We start from the raw sequence: 11,988 nt of genomic DNA, 5'->3' as shown, positions 1-11,988 counted from the left end.
AGAGTAATCTCGACCAGCAGAACCCTGACAATTCTCATATATCTTACGCAAGGTAGTCACGAGTAAGGGAACGTGCGCTACACACGGACTGGAACACCAAGGCCATCGATGGAGATCTGAATTAGGTGTCTTCTGAAGGAAAGTAAGTACAATTCTCAAATGGTATGTAGAGTGGAGGGATCATTGGTGTCGAATAGGAGTGATAAACTACAGCAAATGTAGGTTGTATGACGGGGCCTGTGAAACTATGGATCACTTCTTTTGCTACTACCGGGCATTCATAAATCGAAATATCATTGTTTAGAGGAAAGGTTATACCAACCTTTGGCCTATTTGGCAACAAAAATTGGACGAGTCTTAAGGAATATATAGAGACGCCTGAAAACCAAAATTATTTATATAAAGTAAGAACAATGCGGGCTTAGGATAAATTATAAGACCCATCTCCTTTTCTCATCTCTTCTGAATGAAATTCTCAATGCTAATAAAAAAGAAACACTGTGCAACTATGAAACCGATATATCATATCCTAGTATACATTTACGACAAAACAGGATACGCATGTGTCCCCCCATACATCATTCAAGACAATTTTTTACAACTTCTTCCATCCTACATAGAAGCAAGCAGGACACATGCCGCTGGCTGTCATAAAAAAGCATCCTGTACAACATAAAAAAGGAATTAAACTCACAACAAAACAAAAAACTAAAATTCTTATAAGCAGTAGTCCCTAGTTGACCTTGACATTGTTTTTAGTTTTATCTACTTCTCTATGCTTATTATGTGAAACTGCCTTTTGAGAATAGCAGGGTAAGAGTATGCGTACCTCTGTCTATGACATCTAAACGACATTGCTAACACATTTTCATGCTCATCCATACACCTCCACTACGATACCATTTGCTAATGCAAGCGAGTGAGTGTGTACTAAGTTTTCTGTGTCCTTTTTCAATTTTGAGTGCGTCCTTACGCATCTATCTCTCTGCGGACTGTACACTTCATTCGTTGTCCTTCTTAAATAAAAAGACGATTGTTAAGACAGGCGCAGATGTTTTTGTTGCGTACTGAACAACAATAATAAAAAAACAACCAAGTCATGCACCACGCATGATCAATTCGTTTTTTTCCATTGGTTTTCTCCTTCAAGTTGTTCTTATACATTCATTGAAATCCCTAGCACTTATACAATGTTTTGTTGTTTCCTTTGGGATAATGTCCGTCTGCCCGTCTTGTAGGACCTTTTCTTAATACTGAATTATTTTCAATGTACGTTACTTGCTTTTCTTTTTTGGTATTCGTGAAAAAAAACTATAAGGACCTCTTTTGTATTTGATCCTTTCTTTTCATAGAGGATTTTTTTTTAATTTTTTATCCTTTTATAGAAAATTGATTTTTTATAAGGATATAATAGAATTTATTAGAAGATGGTCTTATCACAAAGACAATGTTGTAAAGTTGTTATTCTATTCTCGCCATTAGTCTGCTGATATTTGGAGTAGGGCAATATACTTGCTATAACAAATATCACCAATGAGAAAAGTACAGTCTCTTTAGGATCATCAGTACCATGTATGGTAATAATTACCATACATTACATAGGACTTAGTTCTACCCCAGAGTCCCCAAATATTCCGATCTCTGTGTGGCGGAAAGATAGTGCTTGTTTCGCACCTTCGTTTGCGAAAAACTCTTAAATTTGGAAAGTATATATGTGGCGAAGAACTCAGTAGGGAACTGGTGAATCCGAAGAACTCAGGGGGGAAATCCAAACGCGAAGAACACAGTGAGGAAAACGAGAACGCAAAAAAAACGGGAGGCTGGGAAATTTTAAAAACTCAGTCGAGAAGGTGTCGATCAAAGGAACTAATTTCAATAGGAAATTTTGGCAAAATTTCAGTTTTCTAGGAAATTTTGTCAAAATTTCATTTCTATAGGAAATTTTGTCAAAATTCCATTTCTATAGGAAATTTTGTCAAAATTTCATTGCTATAGGAAATTTTGACAAAATTTCTTTTCTATAGGAAATTTTGTCAAAATTTCATTTCAACAGGAAATTTTGTCAAAATTTCATTTCTATAGGAAATTTTGTCAAAATTTCATTTCTTTAGGAAATTTTGTCAAAATTTCATTTCTATAGGCAATTTTGTCAAAATTTATTTTCTATACAAAAATTTGTCTATAGGAAATTTTGTCAAAATTTCATTTCTATGGGAAATTTGTCAAAATATAATTTCTATAGGAAATTTTGTCGAAATTTCATTTCTATAGGAAATTTTGTCAAAATTTCATTTATATAGGAAATTTGGTCAAAATTTCATTTATATAGGAAATTTTGTCAAAATATAATTTCTATAGGAAATTTTGTCAAAATTTCATTTATATAGGAAATTTGGTCAAAATTTCATTTATATAGGAAATTTTATCAAAATATAATTTCTATAGGAAATTTTGTCAAAATTTTATTTCTATAGGAAATTTTGTCAAAATTTTATTTCTATAGGAAATTTTGTCAAAATTTTATTTCTATAGGAAATTTCATTTTTATAGGAAATTTCGTCAAAATTTCATTTATATAGGAAATTTTGTCAAAATTTTATTTCTATAAGAAATTTTGTCAATATTTAATTTCTATAGGAAATTTCATTTTTATAGGAAATTTCGTCAAAATTTCATTTATATAGGAAATTTTGTCAAAATTTCATTTATATAGGAAATTTTGTCAAAATTTCATTTATATAGGAAATTTGGTCAAAATTTCATTTATATAGGAAATTTTGTCAAAATATAATTTCTATAGGAAATTTTGTCAAAATTTCATTTCTATAGGAAATTTTGTCAAAATTTTATTTCTATAGGAAATTTTGTCAATATTTAATTTCTATAGGAAATTTTGTGAAATTTAATTTTTATAGGAAATTTTGACAAAATTTCTTTTCTATAGGAAATTTTGTCAAAATTCATTTCTACAGGAAATTTTGTCAAAATTTCATTTCTATAGGAAATTTTGTCAAAATTCCATTTCTATAGGAAATTTTGTCAAAATTTCATTGCTACAGGAAATTTTGTCAAAATTTCATTTCTATAGGCAATTTTGTCAAAATTTATTTTCTATAGAAAATTTTGTCAATATTTCATGTCTATAGGAAATTTTGTCAAAATTTCCTTTCTATTGGAAATTTTGTCAAAATTTCATTTCTATAGGAAATTTTAGTCAAAATATAATTTCTATAGGAAATTTTGTCGAAATTTCATTTCTATAGGAAATTTTGCCGAAATTTCATTTCTATTGGAAATTTTGTCAAAATTTATTTTCTATACAAAAATTTGTCTATAAGAAATTTTGTCAAAATTTCATTTCTATGGGAAATTTGTCAAAATATAATTTCTATAGGAAATTTTGTCGAAATTTCATTTCTATGGGAAATTTTGTCAAAATTTCATTTCTATAGGAAATTTTGTCAAAATTTTATTTCTATAGGAAATTTTGTCAATATATAATTTCTATAAGAAATTTTGTCAATATTTAGTTTCTATAGGAAATTTCATTTTTATAGGAAATTTCGTCAAAATTTCATTTATATAGGAAATTTTGTCAAAATATAATTTCTATAGGAAATTTTGTCAAAATTTCATTGCTACAGGAAATTTTGTCAAAATTTCATTTCTATAGGAAATTTTGTCAAAATTTCATTTCTATAGGCAATTTTGTCAAAATTTATTTTCTATAGAAAATTTTGTCAATATTTCATGTCTATAGGAAATTTTGTCAAAATTTCCTTTCTATTGGAAATTTTGTCAAAATTTCATTTCTATAAGAAATTTTGGTCAAAATATAATTTCTATAGGAAATTTTGTCGAAATTTCATTTCTATAGGAAATTTTTTCGAAATTTCATTTCTATTGGAAATTTTGTCGAAATTTCATTTATATAGAAAATTTTGTCAAAATATAATTTCTATAGGAACTTTTGCCAAAATTTAATTTCTATGGGAAATTTTGTCAAAATTTCATTTCTACAGGAAATTTTGTCAAAATTTAATTTCTATAGAAAATTTTGTCAATATTTTATGTCTGTAGGAAATTTTGTCAAAATTTCCTTTCTATAGGAAATTTTGTCGAAATTTCATTTCTATAGGAAATTTTGTCAAAATTTCATTTCTATAGGAAATTTTTGTCTTCATTTTATTTTTATAGGAAATTGTGCCATATTTTATTTCAATAGAAAATTTTGTCAAAATTTAATTTCTATAGGAACTTTTGTCAAAATATAATTTCTATAAGAAATTTTGTCAATATTTAATGGATATAGGAAATTTTGTCAAAATTTCATTGATATAGGAATTTTTGTCACAATTTCATTTCTGCGGGAAAGTCCAGGTAAATCAAAATAAATAGCTTCTTGCGAAATGTGTGGTCATCACTTTCAATTTTTGCAATTTTGCAAAATTTTGCAATATCCATAACAACCGAAAATGTCTTAATTTCATCTGCCACTTTGAGAATATGTTTCAACTTGTGGTTTTATTTGAGAAACTCGAATGTAAAGCATGTGGTTTTTGCCATTTTTCTCCTGGTAATTGTTATACCGTTGTCAAACCAAAGAAACCTCAAAAAACCTTTTTTGTTCTTATTTTTTTTTTTGCTAGATTACCAAAAAGCACGTGTCTTCATATCATGGACAGGCCATCCTTATCCTCTTTGCTTTAAATTCAGGTGCAACATTGACGATGACCATTGGTGGCGACATGGTACAGGTCTCTCGTGTAACAAAACTAGCTGTCACTTTATCACTCATGCATGTCGACTATATCATGAGGCATTGTCATACAATTTTGGTTGCAATTGACACCCACCACCAGCAGAGAGAGATGCCTGCATCCATATGCAAATATTTCCTTCTCCATAGTCCATTGTTCACGTATTTGCAGCTGCATTGGTCATAGGCCATAGTCAATTGTGGTTCTACGAAATGTAATTGGACAAAAGATCCAGCAAGAGGATAGACCTGGAGTAAAGGACTTTTTCTTGGCCCATCTCTAGGATTATTTCCACAATTTAACACTCCATTATGAATCGAAGGAGATGGATAAGAAGAATGCGGTGACCTTTGTTTTATTTATATGGAAATAATTTGTTTTACAATAGATAGGAATTTTTTGTTGAAGAATCTATCTTTCGTTAAGGATATTTACCTAATACAAAAGAAGGAGAGACATATCCTTGACCAAGTCCACAGGCCACTTAGATACACTTTGCTTTGGTGTTGCATGTACAGGTTGCCCAAGAGAAGAAGAATACAACAAAAACTCTGAAACGTGTCTGTTGCACCTTTCCTTTTATGAACACTGTTGCATATGCGCTCTAGGCCTTGGCCTGATGTTAGTGCTCTGACCACCACATTGGACTTATTACCATGCAAAGAAATCCTGTTGATGAGAGTGTGTTTTTTTCGTGTTGCGTATCGATTTTTGGGCTAATATTGAAATGAAGCGTGACTTTTTTCCTGTAAATTATATTTGTCTTTGGTATAGAACCCAATATTTGGAGGTCAAGACTTTGCTCAAATGACCATCATCAATTGCAGAAGGTCACTAACTCTCTATTGATATGTGAAATATGTATGCGTGCCTTTATGATTCTTTACCTTTAGCTGCAAACAAAAAGATAGTCTAGTTACGTGTTATCGTTTATTTTTCATTTTGAAGAAAAATTTGTTTATTTTTCCTCAAAAGGTGTGCTACATCTGTTGAATTATATTATCTTGCAATTGTAAATGTAATTATTTCGATTTTTATCGGTTCAATGGTGTTTGCATTTTTCTTTAGTAATATCACTATGGCAGGTATCTATTGGTCTATTTTCGGGGAATTTCATTCCCAATATTTTTTCTATTGTATTTCACACCTCCTTGTTGATTTTTCCAACCGAAATTCTAGATAAACATTTTTTGTGAAATTTTCACTAAACCCTTTTTCAAATAATTTAATTTATGATCCACTTGTTTGAGTTTAATGACTCTTATTGGTTAACTTTGATAGATTTATGACTGAAATAAATTTGGATGAAGAAAATATTTAATAGAGATTAGAAAAAATTGTATATCAACTAAGTTCGTATAAAGAGTTTATCATTCAGTTTGATATACAGTGAGACCTCGCAAACGTAGGCATTGAAAATGAAGTGATTGATTATATTATCACATAGAAATTAACTTATTCTTACCAGCTGCTCCAAAATTCAATTCTAGGAATAACTCATATATAATTATGGACCCATTTTTCCATAATAATTAAAGAGTACATACTGACATCACGTACCAAATTTTAACCGAATCGAATAAAATTTCCTTCGTTAGAAGGCGCAAGAAGCCAGATGTCTAGATTGGTTGATATAGCTCATTTTAAATTAGATTAGGTACAATGGCAGCCCAATATTTCAGGCTCACGTAGACCATTCAGACTGGAGATCTACTAAATAGAAAAAAAGTGGAGTGACAGTCCGGAGGACCTTAAAGAGGATCGTTACACACCGTGGGAATAATGACCGGGTACCTAGAATTGAGAGCACATTTGTGCCGCATAGCAGGATGATATATGTAGGGTGCGTTTTAAGAATGATGGGAGCCTTTACTAGAAAAGAGTTAAACATATCAGTGAAGAGCTAAATTGGGATGTGGCCACGGTTGCCAATCGAGCCAACAAAAAATATACCAAAACTACCAAGCAAAAAATCTTATTTTGCAAAATTGTATTTCTATAGAAATTTTTTGTCAAAATTTTATTTCTATAGAAAATTTTGCCAAAATTATATTTATATAAAAAATTTTGTCAAAATTTTATTTCTATAGAAATTTTTTGTCAAAATTTTATTTCTATAGAAAATTTAGTCAAAATTTTATTACTGGAGATATTTTTGACAAAAATTTATTACTGTAAAAAATTTTGTCAAAATTTCATTTCTTTAGAAAATTTTGTCACAATTTTATTTCTATGGAAAATTTTGTCAACATATTATTTCTAAAGAAAATTTTGTCAAAATTTTATTTCTATTAAATTTTTTTTAATCTTAATTCTATAGAAAATTTTGTCGCAATTTTATTGCTATATAAAATTATGACAAAAATTTATTACTATAGGAAATTTTGTCAAAACTTTATTACTGTAAAAAAAAATTTTGTCAACATTTTATTACTATAAAAATTTTGACAAAATTTTATTACTGTAAAAAATTTTTTTAACAATTTTATTTCTATAGAAAATTTTGTCAAAACTTTATTTTTATTAAAAATTTTGTCAAATTTTATTTCTGCAGAAAATTTTGTTAAAATTTTATTTCTATAGAAAATTTTGTCAAAATTTTATTTCTATAGAAAATTTTATCAAAATTTTATTTCTATAGAAAAGTTTGTCAAAATGTTATTTCTATAGAAACTTTTGTCAAAGTTTTGTTTCTATAGAAATTTTGTCGAAATTTTATTTCAATAAAAATATTAGACAAAATTTTATTTATATAACAATTTTTCAAAAAATTTTATTTCTACAGAAAATTTTGTCAAAATTTTATTACTATAGAAAATTTTGTCAAAATTTAATTTCTTTAGAATATTTTATCAAAATTTTATTTCTATAGAAAATTTTGTCAAAATCTTATTTCTACAGAAAATGTTGTCAAAATTTTATTTTAATAGAAAATTTTGTCAAAATTTTATTTTAATAGAAAATTTTGTCAAAATTTTGATTCTAAGAAAAATTTGTCAAAATTTTATTGCTAAAGAAATTTTTGTCAAAATTTTATTTCTATAGAAAATTTTGTAAAAATTTTATTTCTGTAGAAAATTTTTGCAAATTTTTTTTCTATAGAAACTTTAGTCAAAATTGTATTACTATATAAAATTTTGTCAAAACTTAACTACTGATAAAATTTTATTACTGTAAACAATTTTGCCACAATTTTATTTCTATGGAAAATTTGGCAACATTTTATTTCTATAGAAAATTTTTTAGAAACTTTACTTCTATTCAAAATTTTATCAAAACTTTATTTCTATTCAAAATTTTGAAATTTTATTTCTGTAGAAAATTTTGTTAAAATTTTATTTCTATAGAAAATTATGTCAAAATTTTATTTCTAAGAAAATTTTGTTAAAATTTTATTTCTATAGAAAAGTTTGTCAAAATGTTATTTCTATAGAAACTTTTGTCAAATTTGTATTTCTATAGAAAATTTTGTCAAAATTTTATTTCAATAAAAAAAATTTGACAAAATTTTATTTATATAAGAATTTTTCTAAAAATTTTGTTTCTATAGAAAATTTTGTCAAAATTTTATTACTATAGAAAATGTTGTCAAAGTTTTATTACTATAGAAAATTTTGTCAAAATTTAATTTCTTTAGAAAATTTTATCAAAATTTTATTTCTATAGAAAACTTAAAAAAAAAAAATATTTTTATAGGAAATTTTTATTTTTATAGGAAATTTTGTCAATATTTTATTTTTACAGAAGAATTTGTCAAAATTTTATTTCTATAGAAAATTTTTGCAAAGTTTAATTTCGATAGATAATTTTGTGGAAATTTTATTTCTATAGAAAATTTTGGAGAAAGAAAAGAGATATGTTTGTTTCGAATTTATTTCGGCATAAGCCGACTATCAAACAAAACCTTTTTTCGGAAGGTTCAAGTGTGGTTCATTGTTGGGTTTAATGAACTGCCTGAATTTATTCTGATAATTGGTTGATAGTTTTGCTGCAATTAGAGGATGCCATCCAACCATCTTGCAGTATATAGGGCTTTGCGCAAATAAATTTTACAAACATTATTTTCCTCTGTTGGTTAAGCTACACTTGTAGTTTAGTCAATGTATGGTTTTAAGCTGAAATAAAAAAACAACAACAATTTTGTCAAAATTTTATTTCTATAAAGAATTTTTGTCAAAATTTTATTTTTATAGAAAAATTTGTGAAAATTTTATTTCTATAGAAAATTTTGTGAATATTTTATTTCTATAGAAAATTTTGTCAAAGTTTTATTTCTATAAAAAATTTTGTCAAAATTTTATTTCGGCATTGTTGTTGTTTTTTATTGCAGCTTAAAACCATACATTGACTAAACTACAAGTGTAGCTTAACCAACAGAGGAAAAGAATGTTTGTCAAATTTATTTCTATAGAAAATTTTGGTAATTTTTTTTTTTGTAGAAAATGTTGTCAAAATTTTATAAATATCCCCAGCATTCCATAGAGGGAATAATCCTTCGCTGAAAAACTTTTTGTTGTTTGGTCGAAGCTGGGATTGAACCTTCAATTGTCTCTAAAGTCTCGTTCCGTATCCAAAGACTCGTTTTAGTATCCTATATTATTAAGACTCCTTCCAGTCCAGTTTATAAACACTCCCTTCGGTTGTCTCTAGAGGCTCACCACGACCAAGATATATATACGACGTAGTCTGAGATCAATATTTCGAAGCGTTAGAAACGGAATGACATAATGTTTTATTCCTTTCATGGTGAAAAGTGTAACATAATAGTGGATTTTCGAAGCGGATCCCTTACTAAAGCTATGTACAAAACAATATTTTTCAATTTGCATTACATTTTCGCAATAATATAAAGGGTGATTCTTTTGAGGTTAGGATTTTCATGCATTAGTATTTGACAGATCACGTGGGATTTCAGACATGGTGTCAAAGAGAAAGATGCTCAGTATGCTTTGACATTTCATCATGAATAGACTTACTAACGAGCCACAACGTCGAATTTTCAGTGAATGGGCCCTAGAAAAGTTGGCAGAAAATCCGCTTTTTTATCGACAAATTTTGTTCAGCGATGAGGCTCATTTCTGGTTGAATGGCTACGTAAATAAGCTAAATTGCCGCATTTGGAGTGAAGAGCAACCAGAAGCCGTTCAAGAACTGCCCATGCATCCCGAAAAATGCACTGTTTGGTGTGGTTTGTACGCTGGTGGAATCATTGGACCGTATTTTTTCAAAGATGCTGTTGGACGCAACGTTACGGTGAATGGCGATCGCTATCGTTCGATGCTAACAAACTTTTTGTTGCCAAAAATGGAAGAACTGAACTTGGTTGACATGTGGTTTCAACAAGATGGCGCTACATGCCACACAGCTCGCGATTCTATGGCCATTTTGAGGGAAAACTTCGGAGTACAATTCATCTCAAGAAATGGACCGGTAAGTTGGCCACCAAGATCATGCGATTTGACGCCTTTAGACTATTTTTTGTGGGGCTACGTCAAGTCTAAAGTCTACAGAAATAAGCCAGCAACTATTCCAGCTTTGGAAGACAACATTTCCGAAGAAATTCGGGCTATTCCGGCCGAAATGCTCGAAAAAGTTGCCCAAAATTGGACTTTCCGAATGGACCACCTAAGACGCAGCCGCGGTCAACATTTAAATGAAATTATCTTCAAAAAGTAAATGTCATGGACCAATCTAACGTTTCAAATAAAGAACCGATGAGATTTTGCAAATTTTATGCGTTTTTTTTTTTTAAAAAGTTATCAAGCTCTTAACAAATCACCCTTTATTACTTCCTCAAACAGTATATACAGCTGCTTTTAAATACCCACATTGTTTATTCTTCTTGTCAAGCCCTTCTCTAGACCAAACTTAATCCTTTACCCATTGCAAAATTAGCAATGACACAATTGCAAAATGTTACCACAAATCTTTGGAGACAAATCGAAAATCCCTGCTCACTGTAAGCCACCAATATATTGTAGACATGAGAGAAAGGATTAAAATCCTTTAACAATTCACAATGATAATGAACAGATGCTGGTGGCTTGTTATTTTTTTTTTTGTGAAATCGATTGGCCGGATTAAGGAATACGTATTTTTTCTTTTGGTTTCAATCCCCATATTGAGTGCAATTCTTTGATTTTTGTCAACGTTTTGTAATATGCCATAAGGTTTTGTTTGCCAAATTTTGATTGGCATAATTATTTGATGGAAAATTAAGCACATTTGAAATTATCGAAATAGGATCAATTGTTGGAACGGAAAGGTGATTTCTAAGCGTTTCTTTCGATATGTTTCTATAATAGAATGCATCTCATACCAGATTTTAAATCAAATCAGCCATGGAAACTGAAAATATCGCATCAATTATAATTCTATTGCTTTCGATAAGTATGGAATTTCAAGAAAAATGATTCCATTCTATAGATGTACACCCAAAGAAAATGTCATTAAATAGAGCCATCGAATGTTTTCATTGACATAAGGAACATTTTTCATTAGCACAATGAAAAAAATCATTAGAAGTATGAAATTGTTCGTTATTAAATCAAAAATTTATTATAGTAACGAAACATTTCATTGTATTTATGAAATTGCTTAATTGACTCAATTTTAATGAAATGTTCTTTTGTGTACATCCCCAGAATCAAATCATATTTCTTGAAATTCTTCCCATATCGAAAGCCATACAAGTTTAGTTAATGTGATGTTTTCAGTATCCATTGCTGATTTGAGTGTACACTAGCATGAAAATGTGCCTCAAAACCTGAGAGAAGTAGGACCCCAAAAAGTTATATGGTTATATACAACAACATTTCATTTAATTTTTTGGTATAACTTCAGGCGCTAAGAATATGGGCCCCCCAAAAAATGAGCCTCAAAACCTAACTGAAGTAGAACCCCGATTATATGGAAAACAACTAATCCAAATTTTTATACTTGGGGTGTAACTTCATTTTATTTTTGGGGCCCATTTACATTCTGCTCTGGGGTCGATTTTCATGCTTTTCTAGCATATCGTCATGGGGCATATATTCATTATGAAACATCGCCCTTCTTTTGGGACCCTGTTTCATATAGGTTTTGCGGCTTATTTCTTGGGGCCCATTTTCATACCTCCACTTTATTTTATTATTGGCCCCGTTTGAATTATGAAAATAAACTCCAATATTTCAAATGAAAATAAGCCCCAATTTTCTTTTTGGGACAGATTTTCATTTTCTGCAAT

The sequence above is a fragment of the Haematobia irritans genome, chromosome 1, assembly GCF_050003625.1.
Source record: "Haematobia irritans isolate KBUSLIRL chromosome 1, ASM5000362v1, whole genome shotgun sequence".
NCBI classification, from domain to species: domain Eukaryota; kingdom Metazoa; phylum Arthropoda; class Insecta; order Diptera; family Muscidae; genus Haematobia; species Haematobia irritans.
Note: the sequence above shows the minus strand (reverse complement) of the source record.